We start from the raw sequence: 15,603 nt of genomic DNA, 5'->3' as shown, positions 1-15,603 counted from the left end.
GATGAATATCTTGATCTAGGCACAAAAATATAAATCCAAAAATGACAAAAATGCAATGTAATAATTGAAATGTAAGTTAGGAAGTTAGAATATTTACAAATGGTGGTTTAGGGAGGACTCCACCAAACTCTCATCCAATGTGAGATGTCAAGGGGGCATGTTTAAGGTGTTGTTGATGTTACTCAACACCTTGAAGAAGTAGTCGAAAGCTTGCTCATTATCATGATAAAGGTCCTCAATAGATTTTTGCACTTGTTCTCCATGATGGTCTTGGTTCATATCATTACCAATATAGGGATTGAATATCCCTTCAAACTCATCATCCCAAAGACCGCAAACTTCGTCTACTTGATCACTAAAAATTTCTTGAGTTGATAGAGACAACTCTCCTTCTTTCTTGTCTTGGCCAATGAGGCCATCTTCTTCACTTGTCATAGGCGAGCTTTTCAAGCTCTCATTGTTGCAATTTCCTTGTTCTTTTAATGGAGCATCATCCACTTTCTTTTTCCTTTGAAATTCCAACTTCTTCCTATCATCCTTCCGGCTATAGTGATCAACCATAAAACATGGCTCATGCAATCGGGGAGCTCTCATGGTCTTGTCAAGATTGAAAGTGATGGTTTCATCTCCCACTTCAAGGGTGAGCTCTCCATGCTTCACATCGATCACCGCTCCCGCGGTGTGCAAGAAAGGTCTTCCTAAGATAATAGAAATGTTGGAGTCTTCTTCCATGTCAACAATAACGAAATCCAACGGGATGAAGAATTTTCCAATTCTCACGGGAACATCTTCCCATACCCCTAAAGGTGTCTTTGTCGATCTATCCGCCATTTGAAGCGTGATGTTGGTACATTTGAGTTCTCCCATTCCTAGCCTCTTGCTAACCGAATATGGCATGACACTAACACTTGCCCCAAGGTCACATAAAGCTTTGTTGATTGTAGTGTCACCAATAGTGGATGGAATGGAGAAACTTTCCGGATCCTTGAGTTTTGGAGGTGAACTCCCTTGAAGGATGGCACTACTCGCCTTAGTGAAGGCAATAGTCTCAAGCTTCCGGATTGATTCTTCTTCATAAGGATGTCCTTCATATACTTTGCATAGGTCAGAACGTGATTGATCAATTCCGTGAAAGGAATCGAGACTTCTAAATTCTTTACAATATCCATGAATTTTCCAAGTTGGTCATCAAACTTAGGCTTAGCTTGACGACTCGGGAATGGAAGTCTAATCACGATGGGCTCCTTCTCTTTGGCCTTTTCTTCACTTTTCTTTGAAACTTCTTGATTGGCGGGTTCTTCTTCCCTAGAGTTTTGCATAACTCTTTCCTTGTCACTAGCTTCCACAACTTCATCCCCAACTTGCTTCTTCGGCCCTTCATATCTCGTACCACTCCTCAAGTGGATGGCACTAACCGTTTCATGTCTTGGGGGATACTTTGAGGTGGTAATTGCCCCTTTTGTCTTTGAGAGCTTGAAGATGCTAGTTGGGTCATTTGAGTTTCCAACATTTTTGTGTGGGCTAGGATGTTGTTGATGATGATGTCTTTTGCTTGGCTATCTTTTTACATTTGAGTGAAAAATTCTTGTTGATTCTTTTGCATTTGGAGGACCGCTTTTTGAACATCAAAACCTTGGTCATTTTGTTGATTGTATAGAGTTTGATTTTGATGACCTTGGTTTTGGTAGTAAAAGGGTCTTTGATTTTGGTTTCTCATGGGAGGTGGGGTGTATGTTGGTTGAGGGTTTTGAACATTTTGGCTTTTGTATGAGAGATTTGGGTGGAATTTGGTGTTTTCATTGTAATAGTTGGAATAAGGGTACCACTTTTGTATGCTTGAAAAGCATTCACTTGCTCATTTGTTCCCCTACATTCACTTTGGTCATGTCCCAAAGTTCCACAATTCTCACATATCCCACTTGGGATTGATGAAGATGCCACCATGGCATTAACATGATGCTTTGGTGATTTTGAGGCTTCTTCAAGCTTAGCCATAGGCTTCTCAAACTTCAAGTTGATGGTATCAATATAAGCACTAAGTTGAGCACCCAACTGAGTAATAGAGTCCACTTCATGCTTTCCTCCTCTAGTAGCCTTGCGAGGTCTACTATATTGTGAATTATGGACCGCCATTTCCTCAATCTTGTTCCAAGTTTGATTATCGTCAACTTCGGTGAACATACCATTTGATCCCATGTTGAGAATGTTTCTTGAGTCTTCATAAAGACCATTCCAAAATTGTTGTACCAAGAACCACTCGCTAAGTCCATGATGAGGACATGAGCGACAAGTTCCTTTGAATCGCTCCCAAGCTTCATACAAAGATTCTTCGTCCCTTTGCTTAAAACCCGTGATTTGATCTCTTAGCATGTTAGTCTTTTCCGGAGGGTAGAATTTTTTGTAGAAAGCTAGAGCCAACTTCTTCCAAGAGTCAATTCCAAGAGCGGCCTTATCAAGGCTCTTCAACCATTGTTTCGCGGTACCAATTAGATAAAAAGGAAATAAGACCCATCGAATTTGGTCTTGAGTCACTCCGGTTTGTGAAATCGCATCACAATAGTCCCAAATAGTCTCCATGTGGGAATGAGGGTCTTCACTAGGCATCCCCCCAAATTGGCTTCTTTCGACTAATTGGATAAATGCGGATTTTGCAATGAAATTTCCGGTTAAGTGTTGTGGTGTAGGAGTACCACTGGGTAGGTTCTCCTTGGTTGGTACGGAATGTGATGAAAACTTAGGCATTGTGGGGTGATTGTGTGGTTGATTTTGTGTTGGGTTCTTCTCACCTTCTCTTGCAAAAGGGTTCATGAACTCAATAGTATTTGGTTGAATATCTACAACCTCACACATACCTCTCAAAGTATTTCTAGCGATTCTTCTATTGGTTGTCAAAGTCCTTTCAATTTCGTGATCAATGGGTAACAAGTTACCTTGTGATCTTCTAGACATGCAAAATATCAAACAACTCGAAACCAATTAGAAAAAACCTTGAGGAGTCTTACTTCGCCAAGGAAAAGAAAGACACAACTAATAAAAATCAAAGAAAATCAAATCAAGTTAACACCGTCCCCGGCAACGGCGCCATTTTTGGTTGGTCCGCTTTGAGCTTAGATTTCGGTTACTTGTCGTTAGGAGCACCTTGACCAAAACAATATTTATAATTTCACAAACAACTCTAGTACTAGTAAAGAGGCAAGTAAAGGTCGGATCCCAAGGGACGGGTATTGATGTAGGATTTTCAATTGCAAGTAGTGGTGTCTAGGGGTGTCACAATTTGGGTTTAGATAAAAGAAGATCACTAAACTAAATAACAATAAAAGTAAACAAGCAAGATGACTAAAATGAGATGTAAAAAAATTTATTAAAAGCACTAGGGTGTCATGGGTTCATAGGGGATTCATGGGAATTGATCATACAAACATATTCTAAAATTATAAGTAAGCAATTATTGTTGTGATAGGATCGAGTTGGTTTATATCTTACAATCCTAGGAAGGTTTGGGTTCGGGAGCCGAATCGATTTGATTGTACAACACCTACAAGTCGACTTAATCCTCCCTACTCGACTATATGCATGGTCTGATGAGACTCGAGTTGGTTTATGTCTTACAAGTCTCATTGAAAAGGTAAGTGATGGGTAAAAAATACAAGGATTCATAGGCTCGCATTTCATCAAACATAACATGTGCATAAGTTGAGATCACAACAAGCACGCAAATAAATTATGTGAACATATTAGATTAAGCATGAATCATGCCCCATGTTGGTTGCCCCTAATTCCCCATTAACCCTAGTTAAGGAAACTACTCACTTATTATCAAGTTTAACATGTTAACAAGGTTGTCAATCATATTAACAAAGCAAAACATGATGAATAAATGAAGATGATTAACAATAATTAAAAAGAGATTAAGAGAATTATACCTAATGATGATTCCAAAATAATAATGCAAAGAATAATAGAAGTACTTGATGATTGATGGAAGGTTGTCAATCTCCCAATAAACCCAAATAATCTTCAATTACCCAAAATAAAAGATGAACAATAGAGAAATTAAGGAAATGAGATTTGTATTAATACTTGATTAAAAGTTGATTACAAAATTAAAGAGAGATTAGAATAATATAAACTACACTAAAGATTGATAAGAAGAACATGATAATCTAATTAGACTAATGGGGTATTTATAGTGGGGATTAGGTGCACAAATTAGGGTTACTAAGGGCTTAAATGACGATTAAGTCCTTGAGGAATCGCTCCTCTCAAGAAAAGATGCGGGTCTCCTTTAAGCTAGTCTTTCAAAAATATGCGCATCTCGAATGGAGAAGGAAGAGGACGTGTTGCTCTGGAGGACAATCCGAGCGTCCAGAAGGTCGGGACGAGCGGATTGTGTAGGCATTGGACGAGCGGCCTGGCAGCTTGGACGCTCGGATTGTGGAGCTTCTGGATGGGCGTCCCGATAGATGAGACGCTCGGATCCTAGTCCAGCATGCCATTTCTTCTTTTCTTCTTCTTTTCTTCCAACAATGCTCCGGGATTTTGTCGGAGATGCAAGGATCTTCTTCATCATTGACCATCTACTACATTATGTACAAAGGCCTTCTAGTCTTGTCTTCTCTTTGATGCTTGGTCATTAGATTCGATCAATTTTGCTCTATTTTGCCATGAAAATGCAAGGTTTGCACTCCTCTCCTACCAAGGAAACAAAACCTCAAAGAATATGCAAAACAAAGGACTAAAGATAGCAAATGACCCAAATATGCACTAAAAAGCATAGGAACGAGGCTAATTCGGGGACTAAATATGCTCAAATATTGACCACATCAGTGCGTCTCCGGCTGAGTTGAGTCATCATCGGGAATGGCTTCACGCCCTTGATTCGCCCCTTGTGGCTCCCATCACAAGGGGGATGTTCACATTAATGGACATGGGTTATTCGCTCTATGGTTTTGAGCGGGGCTTAGGTGGTAAGGCTGCAATCCCCACCGGCGGTGTGGAATATCTGTTGCAATGGATTTTCTGGCAGGACTTTACCTTCGGGCTAGTCCGATGATTGATGGATGATTGGATTTGGATATGGGTGTATGTGTGTATGTTGTTCCTTGTGTTGTGTGTTGTTCTTCAGTTACTGACCTTGTGTGGTTTTGTTTGCCTTTCTTTCTTGTTATGTGTCTGCCGTGATCCATTATGGTGAGCAGTCAGTCTTAGCAGGTGTTGATATGTGGAGCTTATCTGGGGACGTTGGAGGGACGAATATTTCATCGAGTCTTGGCATGGAGTAGTATCACCACAGTTGATAGTTGTTGTTGATTAGTTGTATCTTTTCCTTTCTTAAGTTAAACTTGTAATAAACTTAAATAGTTCTTTTGTTGACGTTATGATATATACTATCCCTCGGGCAACCGAGATGGTAATGCCCGTATCTACTAGGGAAGGTCTTGTTAAGGCTCCTTGGTAGATAGGGTGTTATAAAGTGGTAGATATGGGTGTTACAAGGTCTTGTGACATCCACGCTCCACCAAAAGATCAAGATCCCTTTAGATGGCCGAGTAGTGACGATCACTTCGTCACCCATCAAGGTCGTGATCGAGAAATTGTCCAACAATCAAGTTGTGTCAGATCAAGTGCATGAGCTAGAAGGCTCCTCTATACTTCAACCCATATTCTAACCTGGTGGTCAACCACATACTCAAATCCCAGGGATACTTCCCAGGAATGTCACTAAACCCTATAGGGAATAGCACCTTACCGTCTTTCAAAGAGGGTCACTCCTAGAAAATACCATAAGGATTGGGATACAAACCTATAATAGCAGAAGCTTTCGAAATGCTCGCTAAAGTTCACGATCGCAAACATCAAGGGATCAAAATGCGGCCATATCACCCTACATTGAATGGGTATTTTTTCAAAGAAGGAGACCATGAATCTTTTCACGGTTTTCCTGAACCTTGGATGTTAAAAGGCAACAAGCTATCCGGAATCAAAGTGTTCCATGATTTCTACTTCATTCCCCAAGAAACGGTTCCTACCGTCAAAACTCGTCCGACACCTTGTCTCGACGAGTAAGCTGTTAGCCGTTTCTTCGGAGAGGATCAATTTGTCAAGGCAGCCCAAGATGTGATTATTACCATGATATTATGGGATGACCATTTCAACCCTGCAGGGCTCATCACTGGTGCAGATACAGCCAGTCAGTAGAAAGGATAGAGAAAATCGATCAAATAGACCAATAAGCAAGGAAGGCTCTTCAAGCTCACAACTGGAGAAGGGGAGATGCCAAAGGAGAACCAGAAGACGACGAGTTCGAGTTTAGTCAGAGTCGAAAACAGAGTCTAAGTCTAGAGAAGTCGTTAGAGAGTCTTCTCCTGTTATCACTCCCCATCCTATAATTTCTCCTAGCTTAACTTCGTATAGTAATAGTAGATTGGGAAATGTCCCAGCAAACGTCCCTTTACCAGCACTGACTACTGCGCAGATGGCTTCTTTGTTTCAGATATTTTCTAACATTAATATGAATAAATCTGATTCTACTTACTCTTCGTGTTATCTTGATTACAATTCTGTTTATGATGATACTGAGGATGATCCTGACCCAGACTCAATCGAACTACCTCCCTACATAATAAAGAAATACTAGAGGAAGGGAAAGGGCACCAGTTATAAAGAACACTAAAACCTGTCAACGTAGGGACAAATTTAGAACCCCAAGAACTTAGGATATGGACGACCTTGAACCCAAATGAAAGGGCACGCTTCATCGACATTCTCCACAAATTCAAAGATGTCTTCGCTTAGTCCTACAAGGATATGCCAGGAATAGACAAGGATATTGCTGAACATCGGATCCTAATCAAGCCAGATTTCAAGCCTGTAAAGTAGAAGCTTCCCCAAATGAAAACAAAATGGGCTCTCAAGATTAAGGAGGAAGTAGACAAGCAATTCAAAGCCGAGTTCATCAAAGTTTCCGATTATTCAGACTCGGTGGCTAACATAGTCGCCGTATTTTAAAAGGATGGGCAAATTCGGGTTTGTGTTGATTTCAGAGATCTGAACAAGGCCAGTCCGAAAGACGACTTCCCACTCCCGTACATCAACATACTAGTAGATAATGCAGCAGATCACGGGCTCCTTTCTTTCATGGATGAGTATGCAGGATATAATCAGTTCAAAATAGCCGAAGAAGATATGCATAAAATAACGTTCGTCACTCAGTGGGGTACCTATTTCTATACTGTTATGCCATTCGGGTTAATCATAACTGGAGCAACATATCAACGCACCACAACTATCCTATTGCATGACATGATGCTCAAAGAAGTAGAGGTATATGTAGATGGCATGATCGTTAAATCCAAGGATAAGCAAGGTCACATCGCCATTCCCAAGTTCATTCTTAGATTGTGCAAATACAACATGAGAGTTATTCCTCAGAAGTGCGCATTCGGGTTTACATCCGGCAAAATTTTAGGATACGTAGTCAGTTAGAGAGGGATAGAGATTGATCCATCCAAGATCAAGGCTCTAATCGAGATGCCACAGTCGCAGAGAGAAAAGAAAGTTCGAGGTTTCCTGGGCAAGGTACAATATATAAGTCGCTTCATTTCAAAGCTCACTATGATCTGCGAACCCATATTCAAGAAGCTCAAGAAAACGGCGCACACTATGTGGGACGACGATTGTCAAAAGGCATTTGACAGAATCAAGGAGATATTGGGCATGCCACCTGTTTTGATGCCACCGCAGAAAGACCAACTTTTATATTTGTACCTTATAGTCAGAGAAACAGCCATGAGGGCTATGCTCGCGCAGACCATCGGGAAAGAAGAAATAGCTACTTACTACCTTAGCAAGAAGTTCTTGGAATATGAGATTTATTATACACCGCTTGAAAATACATGCCTCGCTCTTGCGTGGGCAACCAAGAACCTACGTCATTACATACTTAGCTCTTCCGTGAAGGTTTACTCGAAGATGGACCCTATCAAGTACATTTTCGAAAAACTTGTCCTAAATGGGCGTTGGGCAAGATGAACTTTGATGCTCTAAGATTTCGATTTCAAATATGTACCTTTGAAGGTCATTAAAAGACGGGCGGTAGCCGAATTCTTCGCAGACAACCCAATCCATGATACCCAAGTAATAGATACATGGTAATTTCCAGATGAAGACATTCTACATACCAATGCAGAATCACGAATTAGAAGATCCTTTTACAAGAAAGTCAAACCCCGAAATATCAAAGAGGGAAATCTAGTGCTTAAATCCGTCCGAGGTCTTCTACCAGTCAACCCAAGGGGAAAATTCAAGCCTAATTGGGTTGGGCCTTATCTAGTCAAATCTATACTCTCAGGGGGTGTAGTTAGAATTACAGGCCTAGACGGGAATTAGTTTTCAAATCCGACAAATTTAGACCAACTTAAGCGATATTACCCTTTGAATAGACCTCAAAACGCGCCACGTGGGATCCACATGCCGCTCCCGCGACACGTAAAACATGGCCCCAGCCGGCCTCGATATTCGTGTCATCTCGCTCTTGTGTTTTGACATTTTTTTGTTTTATCCTCAGTATCATCGAATAATTTAATTGCATTCTTAAGAGTAAGTAAAGCACCATCCTTATTCCTTGCGTTCATTACAAGCTATTGCTTCAAACATTTATTCTTTTACATTTTCTATTTCGAACTACGTTCTGGGTTTGATTTCATTTTCGATGAATATGTAGGCAATCCTTCACAGGATACAACCAAACTTTTTTTAATCCAAAATGTAAATAGAAGGACATTTGCTTTGGCACTTGGAATTTGAATGAATAAATAAAGGGAATTGATTTAAAGTTTTTAACTAAAATGACAAGCTTATTCATCTATTACTAGTACGACAAATAACACATCCAGTAATAAATGCTGAAATAAATGCTAGGCTAGGATTTTAAAAACCCCGTCGTTTATTACAACAACTATAGTAGTAACAATAATAAATACTAATAAAGACTTAGGCTATTCCCATTCGTTCATCTTCCCTTTGCCTTTGTCATTTTTATCATACTTCTTGTCTCGACCTCGAGGGGGGCGCTCTTACGTTATCTCTGACCTAATCACCAACGGTCTTTCTCGAGACCTAGTCTTTCCATTCAGATCCATAACCATCTTCTTAACAGGAGCATTCCTTGGCTTCTTCATTGGGTGGACAACTCGGAATCCAGCTTCTTCTTCTTCTTCTTCTTCTTCTTCTTCTTCTTCTTCTTCGATCAAGTATTTCTGGTTCTCTTTTGCCACCTCGCGGATCTTTTAGTCAATTGGCTCATGCTTCCTTAACTTCTCGCGCTCCTCCAAGGTGCTAGCCTTCATCCACTGCAATCAAGATTCCGACACCCACAGCAAACCAACTGGGACAGGTATAAACCACATGTTTCTTTGGGCCCAACGCAATGCCCAGTCGCGGCAAGACTCAGAGGTATGCACCAGTGCGGTCTGCGGTACGGTGTCATGCTTCAAAATTTTATGCTTCATGCCCACTTGCCTCATCAGTCTCTCCGGGAAAATACTGACCATGAACTCCAAGCCCGGGGCGCGAATAAATCGAGCAGGATCGAGGGATGATACTCCTGTCAATGCCCTGATATGCCACCAAGGGACGATCCATCTGATCAAAGGGCCTCCTTCACTATTTAGTTTGTTCTCCCAATAGTTAGAAACTCGGGTAAAGTCCACCATGTATAGTCTAGTTCTTATCACGATTGATCGTGATCGATATCCAGGCACGTCAACTGGGGGCTCGATCAATCACAGCCTCTCCATCGGTCAAATCTACAAAAAAGGGCCAAGCATTAATATCCATCTCTTCCGATCGAAGGACTCACGGCTGAAAAAAAAACGGAAAAAAGCGAAAAAAAAGAAAAGAAAAAAGTGGGGGTCATTTTACCTGTAAAATGATAGGACTTCCTATATACGGGAGCTCACGATTCGCCTTTCGGTTATCCAACCCTAGGATGGTCTCTCATAATACCAAGCAAGTTGGGCTCTTACACAGTTCCATTTGCTCGATAATACCCAAGAATCGCGGGTCATCTCCCATTTTCGCATCGACATGGCCCTTTAAGACAAACCAGTGAAGAAGGCAGAATTCAAAGGCTCTACGCCTCGCAGCATAAGAACTGGAAGGGTCTTCACTATCTATGAAATGGTCTACAAAGTCAAACATTCGTACACCCTTAGAGGTCACAAGTCGATCCACTTCAGCCCTGGTTAGTCCTAAAAGGTCCCTAGTTTTTTTTATATCTTCGGGAGGTAGATGGTACATCATACAAACCAAAGAGCAAGAAGAATTTGTCATGGAATTTGAGTATGATGAGATTAGTGAGCTTGAAGAACAAGTTGAATATGCCATGAGAATGGAGTGTCTAATGGAAATGGAGCAAGTTCTGAATGAACCTTCAATGGAGGAAAGTAAGGTACAAGTTCCAACTTTAAAACCCCTTCCCCCAAATTTGAAATATGCTTATCTTGATGAATCTAAGACCAAACCCGTGATTGTTAATGACAAACTTGATGGAAACCAATTGGGAAAATTGCTTGATGTGTTGAAACAACATGAAAAGGCTATAGGTTATAATCTAGATGACCTTAAGGGGATAAGTCCCAACTTTTTTATGCATAGAATTCATCTAGAGGAGGACCATAGACCTACCATCCAATCTCAAAGGAGATTAAACCCCCACATGCAAGAAGTTGTTAAAGGAGAGGTTATGAAATTACTTGATGCGGGAATCATATATCGCATATCGGACTCTTTGTGGGTTAGCCCCGTTCAAGTGGTACCTAAGAAAGGAGGTACCACGGTAGTGACAAATGAAAAGAATGAGCTAATACCCACAAGGAAGATCACCGGTTGGCGTATGTGTATTGACTATCGAAAATTGAATTCCGCGACAAGAAAAGATCATTTCCCCTACCATTCATTGGCCAAATGCTTGAGAGGCTAGCCTCCAACAAGTTCTTTTGCTACCTTGATGGGTATTCGGGATTCTTTCAAATCCCTATACACCCGGATGACCAACACAATACCACCTTCACATGCCCTTATGGTACTTTTGCGTATAGGAGGATGCCTTTTGGCTTGTGTAATGCCCCCGCCACTTTCCAAAGATGCATGATGAGTGTCTTCTCCGACTACCTAGAGACCATAATGGAAGTTTTTATGGATGATTTTAGCGTTTATGGAAAAGACTTTGACTCATGCTTGCATAATCTTTCTCTTGTATTGCAAAAATGTGAAGATGTTAATCTCGTTTTAATATGGGAAAAGTGTCACTTCATGGTCAATGATGGAATTGTTTTGGGTCATTTAATCTCGGAAAAGGGCATCGAAATAGATAAAGCTACGGTTGAGGTGATAGAGAAACTCCCACCTCCCGTGAATGTTAGAGGGGTGAGAAGTTTTCTCGGTCACGCGGGTTTCTATCGCCGTTTCATAAAAGATTTCTCAAAAATCGCGAAACCCCTCACTCAACTCTTACTTAAACATGCCCAATTCCATTTCAGTAATGAGTGTGTTGAAGCCTTTAATAGAATCAAGGAAGCACTAATCTCGGCATTCAACCACCGAATTGGGAACTACCGTTCGAGATTTTGTGTAATGCTAGTAACTACGCCGTTGGAACGGTTCTTGGCCAACGGGGAGGGAGAGCTCTACATGCTATCTACTATATAAGCAAGACCCTTGATTCTTCCCAAGTGAACTATGATACCACCGAGAAAGAGCTTCTTGCCATTGTCTATGCTTTGGACAAATTCCGTTCCTACTTACTTGGATCCAAAGTGATTGTGTTTTCGGATCACCGTGCCCTTCGACATCTCTTGATAAAGAAAGAGGCAAAACCAAGGTTGTTGAGATGGATTTTGCTTCTTCAAGAATTCGACTTGGAAATAAGAGATAAGAAAGGAGCCGAGAATGTAATGGCGGATCACTTGTCAAGGATCCGGTTTCATGATGAAGAAGGAGAAACACCGATCAATGACTCTTTCCGCGATGATATCTTGATGGCTATTCAAACACAACTTGAGAGACATATCACCCCATGGTTTGCCGATTATGCCAACTATATTGTTGGGAGAGTACTCTCTCCAAACTTAAACTACAACCAAAGGAAGAGGTTCTTATTCGAAGTAAAGAGGTATTTTTGGGATGACACAAATCTTTACAGAAGTGTAGTGATGGGCTCTACCGAAGGTGCATCCCTCAATGGGAAATTCAAGGAGTTTTGGAAGGATGCCACTCATCACCTTACGGTGGACACCATGGAGCAAGGAGAACCATTGTAAAAATTCTTCAATCGGGCTTCTATTGGCCTACGATGTTCCAAGATGCAAGGGAATTCATCCTTCATTGTGATGCTTGTCAAAGGACGGGGAATATCTCTTGGAGGAATGAAATGCCACAAAGGGGCATACTAGAGGTGAAGATCTTCAACATTTAGGGGATCGACTACCAAGGGCCGTTCGTGACATCCAAAGGAAATAAATATATCCTTGTGGCCGTAGACTACGTCTCAAAATGGGTGGAGGCAATTGCCACCCCAGCCGATGATGCAAAAACGGTCACTAAGCTCTTTAAGAAAATAATCTTCCCAAGATTCGGAGTTCCTAGAGCAATCATAAGTGATGGAGGAACGCATTTTCACGAAAAGAAGCTCACATCCCTTTTGACCAAATATGGTGTTCAACATAGAACCGGCTTAGGATATCATCCTCAAACAAGCGGTCAAGTTGAAGTTTCAAATAGAGAGATCAAGCAAATTCTTGAGAAGGTCGTCAACAAGACTCGTAAAGATTGGAGCATGAAGCTTGATGACGCTCTTTGGGCTTATAGGACGGCCTATAAGACTCCTATAGGAGCTTCCCCTTACAAACTTGTCTATGGGAAGGCATGCCACTTGCCAATTGAGTTAGAATACAAAGCTTTTTGGGCAATCAAAGCTCTCAACCTTGATCTCAAATTAAGTGGTCAAAAGAGGATGATACAAATCCAAGAGTTGGAAGAATTCCGACTACAATCTTATGAGAACGCCAAGATATACAAGGAAAGGACAAAGTTGCTTCATGACAAGAGAATCAAGCAAAAAGCCTTGCACAAAGGAGATAAAGTCCTTCTATTCAATTCCCGATATCGACTCTTTCCCAGGAAGTTGAACTCTAGGTGGATGGGTCCTTATGTGATCACCGAGGTAGGGAAGTATGGAGACTTTGAGATCAAATCGGAAGATGGAAGCAAATTCAAGGTCAATGGCCAAAGATTGAAGCCATATTATGAGGGAGCATTCATTGGAGAGGTCGAGGTCACGTACCTCGGACCTCCTCATCCTTGAAGAGATCATCAAAAGGAGAGTTTGGTAGAGTCCTCCCTAATCCACCACTTATAAATATACTAACCCTTCTTACTTGTACTATTAATTTTATTGCAAACATGATTCTTTCCATGAGAGTAAGTGAGGGAGGGTCACTAATCATTTTTATGAACGAAGGAACTAATTTTCAAGTATGGGGAAACATTTCTATCCGAGTGAAGGAAAAGCAGGAGAATCCGAGCATCCCGAGAGGAAGACGCTCGTCCAAGCAGGAAATCTGAGCATCGTACAAGGAACCCGCTCATCCTACGAGAGCTGACAAGCAGCTGTTTTGTTCTGATCCAAAATCCGAGCGTCTCAATTGCTAATCCGCTCGTCCTGATCTAGACGCCCATCGCATTGGGAATCCGCTCGTCTTGTTGGCAATAATTTCTGGGATTTCTCGATGAAAGAAAATTCGAGCGTCTCCCAGAGAAACCGCTCGTCCTACTACTGCAAGACGCTCGTCCCGACCTGTATACGCTAGTCCTGACTACTTTAAAATCTGGAATATCTCTCCGTAAGAGAATCCGAGCGTCTCCCAGAGAATTCGCTCGTCCCAGTACCCAGAAATCCGAGCGTCCCAATGACGAATCCGCTCGTCTCCCTGCGTCTTTTATTCCCGATTTTCGCAACTTAATATCTCCTTCACCACACAATTTGTGACACCTCATCCTTCCTTCCACTTATAATATAAAAACCCCCTCTCTTATGACTCCAAAACATATCTCAAGCACTCATTCACTCCACAAAAACAAAAACCCCCAAATTCTAGGGTTTCAAAAAGATTCAAAAGCAAGATCTAATTCACAAAGAGCATCTCCATATTTCAACAAATCAAATTCCAAAATCCACAATCAAAGAATGGGACAAAGAGGATCTTTATTTAGGGAAAGAAGAAGACCAAGAGTGAGATGAAGCTCATCTACTTCTCACATCAACACTCTAAGGAAGGAACATGAAGAGATTGTGGATCTCACCAAGCTGGACAATTTTTCCAACATTGAGTTTGTGAACGATGTTCAAAGGCTTGTCTTTCACCTACTACATGGTAAGAATATTCTTCCTACCAAATTTCTATGCCATAAAACATTAAGAAAGCTTGGAATATACCATCAAACGGAAGCCCTTTTTGAGTTGTTCGGTCTTTCTACCTTGTTACATTTACATGAGCAAACCTACCGACCTCTTGTTCTTGAGTTCTTAAGTTTCTTAAAGATCACAACTTTGAACAAAACAATTTGCATAGAGTTTAGATTAGAGAATGTAACAAGGATGATGACTCTTGTTGAGTTTGCAAATGTGCTCGGTTTGGATGTTTCGCCTACCCGAACATCAAGACCAAAGAAGTATAGTGTGGCACCATTGTGGAGAGCCATGACCGGTCGAGACTTTTTGTATATCAAGGAATGTTTGGCATTTCACATCCAAAACCCTATTCTAAGGCTCACTTACCGGTTCTTATCCGGAACTATCCCGAGACCCGACAATTGTGAATGAGCTTGATCTCGTATTCATGGAATCATATCTTGAGATCCAAGGAAGAAGTGGATATCATTTTAATGCACCACTTGTACTCCTTGAGAAATGGGCTAAGTTTCGAAATGGGGACGACGATGGGATGAAGCATATCGTCAATGGAGGACTCATTACAAGACTCACAAAACACTTCAATCCAAGGTTCAATGAGAGCAATGAGTACACTCCCCTTCCGGGAAATACAAGGATAAATGAGGAGCTAATCCTTGTGCAACATCATTGGATAACCCACAAGGGTTTTGAATAGAGAATCAAATGGATAACAAAAGGGAGCAATCCTATCTACTTTCCAATGAACGGTTTACCGAGAATTTCACCAAGGAGGGGCCCTCTATCCCCAATCCCGTCATACCTCATCCCCACAAACCCGAACCAAGCAAATCAAGCACCACCACAAACTAACAACAACAACATGAGCGACAACAACAAAATGAAAATATCAAGATACCTTCCTACCCTTTTCAATATCAACCTTACAATCACCCTAACCCCTTCATCCTTCCTCGAGACGATTTTATGACGGGGATTCTCCAAGACATGCATCTTCGTCAATATGAAGCCGCCGTGGATAGCTACTATGCTCTATACCCACAATTCCACCATTTGGTTCAACAAGGGAAGGTTAGCGAGGAGGGAATGTTTCCCTCTTGGGCCCAAATGGACATTCTCTTCCCGAACTCGAC

At 41.3% G+C, this 15,603-nt stretch overlaps 1 non-coding gene across 1 annotated transcript; it reads left to right on the top strand.

Moving 5' to 3' along the window:
* Window positions 1–2,263: 2,263 nt before the first annotated feature.
* LOC141617742 (small nucleolar RNA R71) lies at window positions 2,264–2,370 on the top strand. Its single transcript, XR_012531197.1, has one exon. It is a non-coding gene; the product is annotated as a small nucleolar RNA R71 (small nucleolar RNA).
* The last annotated feature ends 13,233 nt before the right edge of the window (window positions 2,371–15,603 follow it).

The sequence above is a fragment of the Silene latifolia genome, chromosome 1, assembly GCF_048544455.1.
Source record: "Silene latifolia isolate original U9 population chromosome 1, ASM4854445v1, whole genome shotgun sequence".
NCBI classification, from domain to species: Eukaryota; Viridiplantae; Streptophyta; class Magnoliopsida; order Caryophyllales; family Caryophyllaceae; genus Silene; species Silene latifolia.
Note: the sequence above shows the minus strand (reverse complement) of the source record. Positions and strands in the feature narration are given on the sequence as shown.